Here is a 13,317-nt window from a genome sequence, read left to right as displayed (position 1 = left end):
CTCCGAGGCGAGAGGAGGCAGTAAGAGGAGGCGAGTGACAAACAAATAAAGAGAGTTCTTCGCTTGAGTCATCACTCTTCCTCGAAAGCCGAAATTGAGTGCGGCGGCAGGGGAGGCCGCCGTGAAGTGCCGGCTGGGGAGCCCGGCTGGCCCCGGAGCCGGCACTTCACGGTGGCCTCCCCACCCACCCACCCCCACTGCCGCTTTGCACTCAATTTCGGAGAGGAGGCGAGGGTGACAACGCCTCACGCCCCCACCGCGGGCAAGAGGAGGACGAGTGAGAGGGGGCGAAATCGCCCTCCGCCTCCGCCATCAAAAGCGGCGGAAGAAACGCCGGAGGCCAGCCGCCGCCAAACGAGCCGGCCGAGCTGGCAAAGCATGCCGGCAGCATTTGCTCGTCCTGCCGGCCCAGCTGTTCCCGAGGGCAAAACCCTCTCCTGGGTCGGTTTCGTAGACTCGAGTATAAGCCGAGGGGGCGTTTTTCAGCACAAAAAACGTGCCGAAAAACTCGGCTTATACTCGAGTATATACGGTATTTGATAAACTTGTTTTTGTTTTATGACTCCTAATTTAATATGGAATTACAATATGTGCTTGTAAATTGATCTATATTTGCTTTTAATCCCAAATTACATATTTGGGAAGTTGCATGTTATTCAGAGTCCACTGACTGGAACAGCCTATAAAACCCTACAAAGATCAAAAAAGCAAATTGAGAAAGGACAAACGCAAGATCACTTTTTATTGCTTGGACAAAAAGTGCAGTATGGTTATAGTTATCAGCACAAAAGGACTAGGGGAGACATGATAGCTGTGTTCCAATATCTCAGGGGCTGCCACAAAGAAGAGGGAGTCGGGCTGTTCTCCAAAGCACCTGAGGGTAGAACAAGAAGCAATGGGTGGAAACTGATCAAAGAAAGAAGCAACTTAGAACTAAGGAGAAATTTCCTGACAGTTAGAACAATTAATAAGTGGAACGACTTGCCTTCAGAAGTTGTGAATGCTCCAACACTGGAAATTTTTAAGAAAATGTTGGATAACCATCTGACTGAGATGGTGTAGGGTTTCCTGCCTGGGCAGGGGGTTGGACTAGAAGGCCTCCAAGGTCCCTTCCAACTCTGATGTTATGTTATGTTAAAAGACTGTATGCTAAAAATTAGAACTATTTTCTATTTTAAAAGTTAGATTTTCTATTACAAGATGGTCCCAAAGCCACCTACATCATTATATGCAGCCACCTGCATATAGACTAATGTAAAATAACTTTCTATTTCATATCTATTATTGCTGCTGACACTGAATGGCTAACACAACCTTTCTGTTGATAAGCTCAATTTTTTTTCAGAGAAAAATATAGCAGAATTGGGTATATTTAATGATCTCAGATACTTTTCTCCAGAATTCCACAAAATTAGCTGCAAAGAACAAGATTGTCTCCATATACAATTCATAATTTTAAAAGTTAAAGAGTGAAAAGTGAAAAACTCTATTGTTTTTGTATTAAAGATGTAACATACATTGTACAGTGGTTTCTCTTCTACATGATGAGCATCAACACCAAAATATTCACATTATAGACGTATGATTCTGTGTGCGTGTGCGCGCTCACATGCACATATTCAACCCTCTTTTCTGTTATTCTTCATCTTTAAAAAAAAACAAGTGTTCTGCTTGGCTTGTAATAACATTATAATGAGGCCACTCTGTACACAAAACTGTCCAATTCTATCCAAGACAATCTTCTAGATTCATCAAGATAGACAATCACCCCTTTCACTCATGCTGTAATAGGAAGAATTTAAGCAATACCTTTTGATTGGAGTTGGACTTAAGAGAGCGGGGAGGGGGGAAAAAACCTGCCATGACTTAGCTGGGAGCCTTATTTGAAATGCAATGAGACTGAGAAAAGGAAAGTGCAATTTCCCTTGTGGGCTTGTGGGAGAAAAGAATGAGGCATTTGTTCCAGTATTCTTAATTGTTTCTGATTGCTGTTTGTGTAGCTCTTTCACTTTTCAAACCTGAAAATCACCTTCAAGTGTTCTACCAGTTCCTTTCATGTGCACTGTCTGTTTTTATATACATACAGCAAATAATTTGCCCATTACAACAGCAGAGGTGTGTTATCTAGCCTTTAAATTTCAGCTTATTTAATTTAAACAGAATTTAAAATAAAAGTGCAAGAGAGTGGGTGGGTGCAAAGTGGTACAGAAAGCACAAGAGGAATTAAGGTGACAGGCTTAACTTGGCAGTAAATGTGCCTTGCCAATTGTTGCCCAGGACTGACTTTGGAGAAGGTAGATGTGAATTTTCCAGTAATGGAGGTACTTAATGATTGCTGCTGAAATTTTAGTTATTGGCCCAGCCTTCCAATGTTCACTGCACAGCAATCATAACCAACATCCAGGATTGTACCCTACATTAAATGGAAGAACAAACCATCAGAGGAGTTGTTCTCATTATATTTAGAACCTGCATATCTGCTTAATATAAGTGCCACACAACCTGACTTTCACTGCTAAAACAAAATACAGTGGGGGGCAATGATGATAGAATCAGACAATTAAAATTAATTAAAATAAATAGAACCCACCAAAAATGTAATTAAAAGAATACATTTTTGTCATTTTCCTGAATACCGGGGAGGAGGGATTATTCTGAAGCCTCAAAGCCACTTACCTGTTCCTATATCCCAAACAAATGACCCTCCAGCAGTTGGGACATCTTCCAAATGTCTAAGTGATCAAGCAACAAACATGGTTAATCTCTCAGGTCCTAAATCATTCAGGGTTTTAAAGACAACAGGCCATCAGTCCATACATTTTGCTATATTTTGCACCAGCTTCACATTCAGGTCACAACCCCATTTTACTTTCTCACTTGCTTTCATATTAGGAGGAGTTTGCCTTACAGGACAAGCAGAAGACTCTGGGTAAGGGAACAGTACCTCTTTTCATTGAAACACACTGCTGAGGAGCACGAATGTAGAGTGAAACATATTCATTGTAATATATAGTAATCAAAGATTGCAAAGAGTTAATCATTTGGCAAGGAATGGTGCAGACTTTTTAAAAGACAAAAGTATAAAGAAAGGAGAATAAATAGACAAAACAGAAAATAACAAGAAATACTGAACTTTAAGAAACATGACAGCAATCCTTATCTTTAATAAGTGTCAAGATTTTAACATAATTTACAAATTCTGTGACAACAATTTAGAGACTCTAATTATCAACTGCAAACCTTACTATTCGCCCCGTGAATTTTCCTCATTTCTTCTAATTGCTGTTTATGTCCCACCACAAGCCTGTGTAAACGAGGCATTACGAACTCTAGCTGACCAAATCATGGAGGCTGAAGCCAAACACCCTGATTCACTGGCCATTGTTTTGGGAGATCTAAACAAGGCAAACTTAAGGAAAGAACTACCAAAATACTTTCAGCATGTCAATTGTCCCACCAGAGGCAAGAATACTCTAGACCACTGCTACACAACACTAAAAGATGCCTATCGGTCTTTACCACGTGCAGCTGTAGGACACTCTGATCATTGCATGATTCACCTTGTACCTGCTTACAGGCAAAGACTTAAAGCCATAAAACCAATAATTAAATCAGTGAAAACCTGGACGGAGGAATCAGAATTAAAGCTACAGGCATGTTTTGACTGCACTGATTGGAATATTTTTAAAGATACCTCTGCAGACCTGGATGAACTCACAGATACTGTAACATCATATGTCAGCTTCTGTGAAGACCTATGTGTACCTACAAGGAACTTGCGAATACACAGTAATAACAAACCTTGGTTTACACCTAAACTTAAGCAGCTACGACATTCCAAAGAGGAAGCCTACAGAAAAGGTGATAAAATGCTGTACAATCAGGCCAGAAATGCACTAACAAGGGAGATAAGAGCAGCAAAAAGAAGCTACTCTGAAAAGCTAAAGAATCAATTTTCAGCAAATGAACCAGCAAACATGTGGAAAACTCTTAAAAATATCACCGGCTATGGCAAACCTCCTTCCCAGGCTGAAGGTAATCAACAACTGGCAGATGACCTGAATGAGTTTTACTGCAGGTTTGAAAGGAAACTACAGCCACCTATCTCCACAACCCCCATCTCAGACACACCAACAACAGCCAAGCCTCCTACAACTGACCCCATTTCATTGGGTTCACAACCCCTAGTGATCACAGAAAAGGAAGTGCAGGACCTATTTCACAGACAAAAGCCAGGAAAAGCTCCAGGCCCAGACAAGATAACTCCTTCTTGCTTAAAAGTCTGTGCTGACCAATTGGCCCCATCTTCACCCATATTTTCAATAAATCACTAGAGATGTGCTATGTTCCTTCTTGCTTCAAACGCTCTACCATCATCCCAGTGCCGAAGAAGCCCACCATCAAGGAACTGAATGACTACAGACCAGTTGCTCTAACATCTGTAGTCATGAAAACCTTTGAAAGGCTAGTGCTTTCCTACCTGAAAACCATCACGAATCCGCTCTTAGACCCCTTGCAATTTGCATACCGAGCAAATAGATCAACAGATGATGCTGTTAATATGGCTCTGCACTACATCCTACAACATCTTGAGTCTCCAAAGACCTATGCAAGGGTCCTTTTTGTAGACTTTAGTTCAGCATTCAATACCATCATTCCAGACATTCTTCTAACTAAGCTAAACCAGCTACAGGTACCGGAACAGACTTGTAAGTGGATCACAAGCTTCCTAACAAACAGGAAGCAGCAGGTGAAGCTAAGCAAGATCACATCAAATACCTGTACAATTAGCACAGGGGCGCCCCAAGGCTGTGTGCTCTCCCCACTTCTCTTCTCTCTGTATACCAATGACTGCATCTCCAATGATCCATTTGTTAAGCTACTGAAGTTCGCAGATGACACAACAGTGATTGGTCTCATTCGAGACAATGACGAATCCGCATATAGGCGAGAGGTCGAGCGACTAGCCTTGTGGTGCAACCAAAACAATCTGGAACTGAACACACTCAAAACCGTAGAAATGGTGGTAGACTTTAGGAAAAACCCTTCCATACTTCCACCTCTCACAATACTTGACAACACAGTATCAACAGTAGAAACCTTCAAATTTCTGGGTTCTATCATATCGCAAGATCTCAAATGGACAGCTAACATCAAAACATCATTAAAAAGGACAACAAAGAATGTTCTTTCTGCGCCAACTCAGTAAGCTCAAACTGCCCAAGGAGCTGCTGATCCAATTCTACAGAGGAATTATTGAGTCTGTCATTTGCACCTCTATAACTGTCTGGTTCGGTTCTGCAACCCAACAAGAAAAACACAGACTTCAGGGGATAATTAGAACTGCAGAAAAATAATTGCTACCAACTTGCCTTCCATTGAGGACCTGTATACTGCACGAATCAAGAAGAGGGCCGTGAAAATATTTGCAGATCCCTCGCATCCTGGACATAAACTGTTTCAACTCCTACCCTCAAAACGACGCTATAGAGCACTGCACACCAGAACAACTAGACACAAGAACAGTTTTTTCCCGAAGGCCATCACTCTGCTAAACAAATAATTCCCTCAACACTGTCAGACTATTTACTGAATCTGCACTACTATTAATCGTTTCATAGTTCCCATCACCAATCTCTTTCTACTTATGACTGTATGACTATAACTTGTTGCTGGCAATCCTTATGATTTATATTGATATATTGATCATCAATTGTGTTGTAAATGTTGTACCTTGATGAACGTATCTTTTCTTTTATGTACACTGAGAGCATATGCACCAAGACAAATTCCTTGTGTGTCCAATCACACTTGGCCAATAAATTCTATTCTATTCTATTCTATTCTATTCTAATGATGCTACTATTAAGCATTAAAATAAGGTATTCTACTAGTAATGCCTACAGGAAGCTTTAATTAAAGGTTGCTAGCTCATGCTAATATATTATATGCAGCTGAATTTATTTGTAATTATTTCTTAAAAGATTCTGCTGTTATAATGCATCCTAAATGAAATGTAGAATAGTGCAAGTTCAGCATTGACCTACAAACTTCTAGACTAGTGTTTCTTGGCCTCAATTACATTAAGTTGAGTGGACTTCAACTTCTAGCAATTCTGGGAGTTAAAGTCCACATTTCTTAAACTACCAGTAAGTAAGGTTGAGAAATGCTGCTCTAGACAAGGAAGTTTAGTTCATAAGAGGGCTATGTCAACAACAGTGTTAAGAATTTAGAACGCCTTCCCAGAAAGCTCTTAAAGCCTTTGGCATTTAATTTTCTATTCAGACAAGCAGTGAATGTTACAGTTTATGCAGTCTCTTTTAGAAACTTGATTTCATCATTTAACTCTTGTTACCTTCTTTTTTAGTTTCTTGAAAATATATTATTGTATTGGTTTTGTAAGCTACCTTCAGTATTTTTATAAGAATAGAATAGAATAGAATAGAATAGAATAGAATAGAATAGAATAGAATAGAATAGAATAGAATTCTTTATTGGCAAGTGTGATTGGCCACACAAAGAATTTGTCTCTGGTCCATAAGCTCTCAGTGTACATACCAAACAAGTGATAAATCATTATCATAATCATAAAATACAATCATAAATCATAAGATACAACACTCAGTTATAGTCATTGGATACTAAATAAGCAATCGACATAAATTGTAAGATACAAACAATATAGTTATAGTCATAAGAAACCAAGAAAATAGGTAATAGAAAGATGAGAAGGATAATAGTGACAGTAGTCCTTGACTTACAACAGTTCATTTAGTGGCCATTCAAAGTTATAACGGCACTGAAAAAAGTCATTTAAGACACAGTAACAACCATTGCAGCATCCCCATGGTCTGTGATCAAAATTCAGACAGTTAGCAACAACAAATATTTCAATTAGCAACAGAAATGTTGGGCTCAATTGTGGTCGTAAGTTGAGGACTATGTGTAATGCAGCCCTGCTAGGTGGTTTGACACCCCAGAGCATAAGACAATGTTGTGGGAAATAGTTGTTTAGCAGAGTGAAGGCATGGGGAGGTGGAACTGTCCTTGAGTCTAATTGTTTTGGTATGCAATGCCCTATAGCATCGTCTTGATGGAGGAAGAAAAACCCAAATATAACTGAAATAATAACTTGCTGTTTGTTATTATTACAGCTTGCAATAAAATTTAAAAAAATATTAAACAAATATATATTAAAAAAGCAAATCCATACAAGTGATACAAAATAATTCCAAAATAAAAAAGATGAGAAGATTTTTAAAACGTTTTTGTTTAGTACCAGAAAACCATCACAGTAAGGACTATCAGCTTCCAAGCGGAGACCTTTTCCAAATTGCTATCCTTCTGATCGCAGGACAACTCAGAAATCAGCTTAGGTATGAAGTATCTATTTTACTCAGTAAAGGCTCTTTTCTAAGTGAAATAGATTCTTCATAACTAAGTTGATTCTTTAGGTAAATACTTACAATGACATAGTCCCAGAGCTTTTGGTCACTAATTGCCATTCAAAATATAAATGGTAACTAGATGGTTAGCCGCATCTTCTTTGTTGCTGGCAAAAAAACTGTATTGTCTACCATACTGAAATGCAAAAAGCTAACATGGGGAAACTAAATAAACCGCATAGTAAACATAGACTCATCCTTTAATGCTTCATTGCCATTGTCCTGTTGTGGTCTCCAGCATCCAAACCAGAATAATATATTCCAAAGGATCTGGCAACTTAAAGTATTACTATGAAAGAACGAATGAATTCTTCATTACAGGTATTCCTTGGTTAATGACAGCAATTGGGATAGGAGTTTCCATCACTACATGAGGTGATTGTAAAGCATGTCATGTGCTTAGTATTTAGTAACAATTATTTGGCATTTCCAGTTGCCATCATTAAGCGAATCCCACACCACTGTTAAATTAGAACCTTACATGGTCGCATTTGGCCACAATCTCCTGCCAGCTTCCCCATTGACTTTGCTTATAGGAAATTGTCAAAAATGTTCCATGCATGGAGTCCTAGGGCAGCACATGGAAAATATTATATCAAACCTGACAGAAGGACTTTGTAGTGTTTGATTAGATTGAAACTCTAGGGCATGACTAAATTCAACTCATTTTGTCTTATTCGGGATTCCTGCTTCAGTAGAATTCAGCTTTCATCACTGCTCATGGATAGATCAGGCTATAAGATCAGCAGTGAAAGAAAGTGAGAAAAGGTGGAACAAGGAGTAATTTGAAAAATATGATTACAGATATTTAATCATTATTCCCATCAGAAACCAAGTGTAAAGGATGTAGGCTAAAGCCATTCACATATAAGAGTTTTGAAAATGGATTTTAAAAGGAGAGAGATAACATTAACCAAACAGAAAAGATTAACAAAATATAGCTATTCTTGCTTTATAAAATCTCTCCTTAAAAGATCATCAGGGTACTGGTAATGAGAGAAAATGAAAATACTGCCAGATTTGCCAGAAAGAAGAAAAAAAGATTGTGGATGAAATGTTAGCATTTGGCCACAAGAGGACACTGGTTTAAATCAAACCTGTAATGGGAAATCTTGCTGAAAAAGAGAACTAACAACAACAAAAAAGAGATTTTGTTACAATAATGATTAAAAATAATCCAGTAACAACAAGCTCTTTTATCAGCTTTCCTTTTGATGAAAACAGCCTTTCCTCCTAATTAAAAAAATCTGCTTTCAGAAATAAAAGATGAGATTAAGACATATTAGTTTGTTGCGTTTTAATACTCTAAGATTACTTCAGTTCTAGTTCTTTTTTTAATTATTTGCTAATGTGGAATGTGGCATTTTGCTGGTTTACTGTGAGTCAAAACAGAAAGATGGGAGAGAGCTGAGAAGAAGCTGAAAACTCCTTTTCAAGTTTGTAAAATAAATGGCAAACTGAAATCAGCATGTGCTATATGAATATTCGTCATAACACAGGGTATATATGAGCCAGTTTGGTATAATGTGAAGGCATCATACTAGTAACTGGGACACTGCAACTTCCAATCCTGCCTTAGGCACAAAGCCAGTTGGGTGACCTTGGACTTTCTCTCAGCCCTAGGAAGGAGGCAATGGCCAATTACTTCTGAAATCTTGCCAAACTGCAGGGACCTGACCAGGCAGAAGTCAACCAAAGATGCCAAAGATGAGCATGTGCATGCACACACCACACACACAACTTTTACAGCACCAAACATCAGCCTCTGAACAGCATGTTGGGCAGGGAAATGAAGAAATATTTTTAAATGGGTGAGAAATTAAGTTAGACATGCAAACATTCTTAAAATAACATTTTCCCTTCACATCTCAATTCATCTCCAAGTTTAAAATAAATTAAGATGTGAGCTCAAAAACCTGAATGCAAAATCTAATGTTTAAACACAGAGTTTTCAAACTAAGAGAGGGTTGAAGGGTGAGGCAAAGGGAGATGGTGGTGGAAGTAGCAGCAACAGGAGGCTTTGTGGCTGGAGATAACAGAGCTAGGAAGACTCTAGGGACAACAGTTGACTCTCATAGACAGCCTCTAGGCTGTAGATTTACACCTTTATCATAAAATAATGTTTTGATATGTGCGTGAAGGCAACCTCTAGCCCTCCAGTTGAGCATGGGTTCATCTACATGTAAACTAAAGTGAATAAGATGTTATATGCTGCAATTCTGTTGCCAGCTCCAATTATATGCAATCTCATCCCAGTCATATTTGTTCATTCATTGAAAATATTGCAAAATGGGGTACTCCAGCTTGCCAGGTAAGGCTTTTAAAAATAGTAGTAATTTAATACTTGTGTATTCAATCCAACTCTCAATGACACTGGACAGCTCAGAACAATTTAAAAAATTACAATAAAACCAATACAACATAAAAGAAAAAATGATGGCAAGTGTGACACATCAAATAGAATGAAATTAGAGGCCTCCCTCTCTTTTGCCAGGATACTTCATTTGTGTCTTTTTTCCCATCTCAACAATCCACCAATATGCCTTGGTCAGTGAAAAATAAGTTGTACTTGAGCTGGTGATAGATTACCTCTTTCAGATATGGTCTTTTTATGCCATTGTTTATTCAGATTATATTTATTACTTGAAATTCTTCTGTGTTTCATTTAATGACAATCATCAAAAGAAAATGTAACAATAGTACCTGACCATGACAAAGGACAGAAGTCAGTGTCTTGCATCCACAGATCATGCCTACCATGCTCCAAAGTAAAGACTAAATTTGATGGTATGTCCATTTACAGGTAATCTTGAGCAGACCAGAATTTTCACTGTAAGTCAGTGGAAAACCCTGCTCAAAACTCACATTTTTCATATATCATTTGACTGTTTGAAGAGAGCTGTTTTGGACTGTAAGGAGTTCAGGGCAGGGATCTAAGTGTTTTTCCTTCCTTTTCCCCCACATTATTATGTAAAGAAAGTCTTCATTGTCGCTCAAAAGAAAAAACATAACTGGACATGAAACAAAACATTGGATTGTTTCCTTCCTTTTCTGCAATCCTTTAGCATGTGATTGCCTCATTTTTAGAAAATCACTTAAGTGTACCTAAAATTATGTTAGCAATACCCCATATACCATATACTTTTGAAGTCATTCAATATGAAGCTCTAGATTAAAAACAACATAACTCATGCTCTTTGATGCAAATGAGGCCAAATTGGGAGCAAAAAGAGAGACTTTAACATTCAGAAATAGGAGATGAATAGCACATGATTAGATGGACATTGCTTGCTCTATTATTAAAAATAAATCAGTTCTTTTGTTCTGATGAACCTTCTGCTCTATTTGCAAGGAATTACATTAGCAACAGAAACTGTAAGAATCTGTCCAAACAAATTAAATAAAGCTAGGCAATAAAATAATAAAGGCCTATTTAAAACCTCATTTGGACAACAGCAAACAAAATCCTGTATTTTTCAGTTATAAGAAGCAGCTAAAAACTAATCACAGCTTTAAACTGTGATTCAGTGTATTAATCCAATTAAATTTTCTGCAGCAGCTAAATTATTTATAGATTTAGAATATGCATACATAATAATCTGTAAACTGTAATCTTGATACTCAGGTAGAAATCAGTATTTCTCAAATTTCCAATGGCAAAGGAACATTATTTTCCAGAAATAATATATGCACATACATTACAATTCGAAGATTGTTTCATGCACTGCAATAGCATATTTCTGGAAAAAAAGCTATATTAATTTTCAGACCATAATTGCTAATTCTGATTGTCACATTTTAAGAACATGTAAAATTGGAGTGAGCCTAAAGAATAAACTGGGAAAAATGATGCATGGAAATTACATTCTTCAAGAAGCAATAGATAAAAGCGGATATTTTTAGCTTGAAGAGAAAAGGAATGCAATAAATTGTTTTCAAATCTATTCATTGGTGACTATATGGCAAGCCAGAGTTGTAGTTGCAAGTACTCTGCCCGAGGTATTTTCAACCTCTAAAATTTTGTAATTCCAAGTAATACTACCAGATCAGGGATGCAAAGATAGCACCACATTTTTCTTGCTTTGTCTTTTTGTTGTCATCCTGTAATCATCTAGATTTTTGCAGCTGACATTCGATAGCCTAATCATGCCCATTTTGTGAGACATGGCTATAGGTATAGTTCTAATTAGATGGAGGCAGCTATCAACATTGGTTCATTTAGAAAGGCAACTGGAGAAGAGCCATCTAGAAGGACAGATAATTTTGCTGCCTTTTTAATTTAGTTGCAGAAGAATCAGTCAGCTGAGGCTGCAGTACAAGCAGGTCATGCAGAAAGACAAACAACCCAAACCTATCTTAACCACTGCTGTATTTCCCATACAATATCACTTGAAAATCATATTGCAATGTATAATATTAATTTGACACATCTAATAAGTACCCTTTAATGAGAGTTAGTGCCAGAACTATTTCCTGGGATGCAATGCTCCAAACTGACCACAAGATGGTACATTTCGCTATACTCTTATGAACTGCATTTTCTTTTGTATATTTCTTTTAAAAAGCTATTTTATTGCCATCTAGTCTTGGAATTTATCCTCTTCCTCTTTGAGTGTTTGCATTTTGAAACTTACCATTTTTAACTTTAAACTTCTGTAACGTATTTTTTAAAAAGTTTGAGTAGGTTCTAGTAAGATTGGTATATTTCCCATAGAAGAAAAGTTCAACTATCTAACCATAAGGTTCCAGTATTGAAACTATTTTGAACTTTTACTTTTTAATTGCCAGTACAGTAAGGCAGACTCAGGGGGACAGTGGAGGATGGGGTGGGGGCTGGCATGCTGTGGTCCATTGCAGGGCTGTCTCATGCACTGGATTTATGAGGTGGATGTTACGTGAAATATGTCCCAGAAAATAGGTAGTGATAGTGGAACTACTACTCCAAAGAAGAAAGCAGGGTTAGAGTTGTGAAGATCCAGAAAAGATGCTGAGATCTACTACCTTCACCCAGTATGAGTTCACCTGTCCAATTGCAATGTGAGATAAATGTGAGATAAGTTACAGAGTGTTTGAGTTTCATTACTGCAGCTAAAGTTGGTGCCCCAGGGAGAAGCAGAGAAATTAAATAAAACTACTGAATCTAAAGCTGAAGAAGCTTCTTGGATGAGAAGCGAAAGGTCTTCAAAGAAAAACCAGAAAAGGCCAGTTGCCTCTTGAAAAAGACCATCACCTGGATGACTTGAGAATCTCCATAGACCTTTTACTGAATCTAAACGGAGCCTAAACTTTTTCACATTAACACACTACGTGCCGCATGACTTTTGTTTACACCGAACTAAAACAAGCACATAAAAGGTGGTGTTCGTGCAGACCCTCTTTATGTAGATTTCTGATAAGATTCAGCGGACAAAGATCCGCAAAACGTCAGAAAATTCCCCACGGGGCAACCTTGCAGGTTGCCGCTCACTTCCTAGGAGTAGAGGCGGCCGGACTCAAGGCTACATACATTTGAGGCGGCATCTGCAGGACCGCAATGCAAGTAGCCTTCAAAGCGCCACGCACAGCCGTCTTCCCGGGGTTCCGGATTTCTGGAATTTCTCCGGGAGGAAAGCGAGCGCCTAAGACCCGGCGAGCCTAAAGGGGAAGAGGCGGCTGAAGGCAGGCAAAGGAGACATTTCCCTGCTCGGCTCTAACCACGTCCTTTCTCCAACTTCCGAGACAACAGGCCATCAAGCCAAACCTCCCACGCCGCTTTCTCGCTCCTGCAGGGGAAGCGGGCAGGCCGGAGCACGGCTGGCCGCGGATGGGCGAGCGGGGGGCACGGCTGCGTTGAGGGGAGGAGGGGAAAACGCAGGTATGTATGGCGCTCGGG

General features: G+C 38.7%; 1 protein-coding gene across 1 annotated transcript in view; it reads left to right on the top strand.

Annotated features, from left to right (window-relative positions):
- The first annotated feature begins 5,843 nt into the window (after positions 1-5,843).
- Positions 5,844-13,317, top strand: part of PCNX4 (pecanex 4) — a 30,758-nt gene continuing 23,284 nt past the window's right edge. Inside the window, exon 1 of the mRNA XM_058162942.1 lies at positions 5,844-13,299. The gene's annotated coding sequence lies outside the window, so the exon portion shown is untranslated. The remainder of the gene's footprint in view (positions 13,300-13,317) is intronic.

This window comes from Ahaetulla prasina, chromosome 1 (assembly GCF_028640845.1).
Source record: "Ahaetulla prasina isolate Xishuangbanna chromosome 1, ASM2864084v1, whole genome shotgun sequence".
In the NCBI taxonomy this organism is placed as follows: domain Eukaryota; kingdom Metazoa; phylum Chordata; class Lepidosauria; order Squamata; family Colubridae; genus Ahaetulla; species Ahaetulla prasina.
The sequence above is the reverse complement of the archived record's forward strand: the minus strand, read 5'-3'. Positions and strand labels throughout refer to the sequence as shown.